The sequence below is a fragment of the Rhinopithecus bieti genome, unplaced genomic scaffold (genome assembly GCF_001698545.2).
Source record: "Rhinopithecus bieti isolate Rb0 unplaced genomic scaffold, ASM169854v2 scaffold_35319, whole genome shotgun sequence".
In the NCBI taxonomy this organism is placed as follows: Eukaryota; Metazoa; Chordata; class Mammalia; order Primates; family Cercopithecidae; genus Rhinopithecus; species Rhinopithecus bieti.
Genome location: NW_016815132.1, coordinates 800,874 through 803,504, shown reverse-complemented (window position 1 = coordinate 803,504; position 2,631 = coordinate 800,874).

Below are 2,631 nucleotides of genomic sequence, written 5' to 3'. Positions count from 1 at the left end.
GAAAAATTTTTTAATTTTTTTTTTTTTTTTTTTTTTTTTTTTTTTTGAGACAGAGTCTCGCTCTGTCCTGCTGGCTGGAGTGCAGTGGCGCGATCTCGGCTCACTGCAAGCTCCGCCTCCTGGGATCACGCCAAGAGAATGATTTATAATTCTTTGGGTGCATACCCAGTAATGGGATTGCTGGGTCAAATGATATTTCTGGTTATGGATCCTTGAGAAATTACCACACTGTCTTCCACAATGGTTGAACTAATTTACGCTCCCACTAACAGTGTACAAGCATTCCTATTTCTCTGCATCTTTGCCAGCATCTGTTGTTTCCTGACTTTTTAATGATCGCCATTCTAAGTGGTGTAAGATAGTATCTCATTGTGGTTTTGATTTGCATTTCTCTAATGACCAGTGATGATGAGTTTTTTTCATATGTTTTTTGGTCACATAAATCTCTTATTTTGAGAAGTGTCTGTTATATCCTTTGCCTACTTTTTGATATTTTTCTTGTAAATTTGTTTAAGTTTTTTTGTAGATTCTGGATATTAGACCTTTGTCAAATGGATAGATTGCAAAAATTTTCTCCTATTCTGTAGGTTGCCTGTTTACTCTGATGATAGTTTCTTTTGCTGAGCAGAAGCTCTTTAGTTCAATTAGATGCCATTTGTCAATTTTGGCTTTTGTTGCCATTGCTTTGGTGTTTTAGTCATGAAGTCTTTGTCCATGCCTATGTCCTGAATGGTATTGCCTAGGTTTTCTTTTAGGGTTTCTATGGCTTTAGGTTTTACATTTAAGTCTTTAATTTATCTTGAGTTAATTTTGTATGAAGTGTAAGGAAGGGGTCCAGTTTCAATTTTCTGCATATGGCTAGCCAGTGTTCCCAGCACCATTTATTAAATAGGGAATCTTTCCCCATTGCTTGTTTCTGTCAGGTTTGTCAAAGATCAAATGGTTGTAGATGTGTGGTGTTATTTCTGAGGTCTTTGTTCTGTTCCATTCGTCTATATCTCTGTTTTGGTACAAGTACCATCTGTTTGGGTTACTGTAGCCTTGTAATATAGTTTGAAGTCAGGTAGCGTGATGCCTCCAGCTTTGTTCTTTTTGCTTAGGGTTATCTTTTATCACAATATACAGCCTTTCTTAATGAAATTTAAAGTAGTTTTTTTCTAGTTCTGTGAAGAAAGTCAATGGTACAAGGATGAGAATAGCATTGAATCTATAAATTACTTTGGGCACTATGGCCATTTTGGTGATACTGATTCTTCCTATCCATGAGCATGGAATGTTTTTCAATTTGTTTGTGTCCTCTCTTACGTCCTTGAGCAGTGGTTTGTAGCTCTCCTTGAAGAGGTCCTTCACGTCCCTTATAAATTGTATTCCTAGGTTTTTTATCTTCTTTGTAGCAATTGTGAATGGGAGTTCACTCATGATTCGGCTCTCTGTTTGTCAGTTATTGGTATATAGGAATGATTGTGATTTTTACATACTGATTTTGTATCCTGAGACTTTGCTGAAGTTGTTTATAGCTTAAGGAGTTTATGGGGTGAGACAATGGCGTTTTCTAAATATACAATCATGTCATCTGCAAACATAGACATTTGACCTCCTGTCTTCCTATTTGAATACCCTTTATTCCTTTCTCTTGCCTGATTGTTCTGGCCAGAACTTCCAATACTATGTTGAATAGGAGTGGTGACAGAGGGCATCCTTGTCATGTGCCGGTTTTCAAAGGGAATGCTTCCAGCTCTTGCCCATTCAGTATGATATTGGCTATATGTTTGTCATAAATAGCTGTTATTATTTTCTGATATGTTCCATCAATACCTAGTTTATTGAGATTTTTTAGCATGAAGGGGTGTTGAATTTTGTTGAAGACCTTTTCTGCATGTATTGAGATAATCATGTGGTTTTTGTCATTGGTTCTGTTTAGGTGATGTATTACGTTTATTGATTTGCATATGTTCAACCATCTTTGCATCCCAGGGATGACTTGATCGTCGTGGACAAGCTTTTTGATATATTGCTGGATTCGGTTTGCCAGTATTTTATTGAGGATTTTCTCATCGATATTCCTCAGGGATATTGGCCTGAAATTTTCTTTTTTTGTTGTGTTTCTGCCAGGTTTTGGAATCAGGATGATGCTGGCCCCATAAAATGAGTTAGAGTGGAGTCCCTCTTTTTCTATTGTTTTGAATAATTTCAGATGGAATAGTGCCAGCTCCTTTTTGTACCTATGGTAGAATTTGGCTGTGAATCCATCTTGTCCTGGGCTTTTTTTGGTTGGCAGGCTATTAATTACTGCCTCAATTTTAGAACTTATTATTGGTCTACTCAGGGATTTGACTCATTCCTGGTTTAGTCTTGGCAGGGTGTATGTGTCTAGCAATTTATCTATTTCTTCTAGATTTTCTAGTTTATTTGTGTAGTGGTGTTTATAATATTCTCTGATGGTAGTTTGTATTTCTGTGGGATCAATGGTGATATCCCCTTTATCATTTTTGTATTGTGTCTATTTGATTCTCTTCTCTTTTCTTCTTTATTAGTCTGGCTAGTGGTCTATGCATATGTTAACTTTTTCAAAAAACAACTCCTGGATTCATTGACTTTTTTTTTTTTTTTTTTTTTTTTTTTTTGATTTTG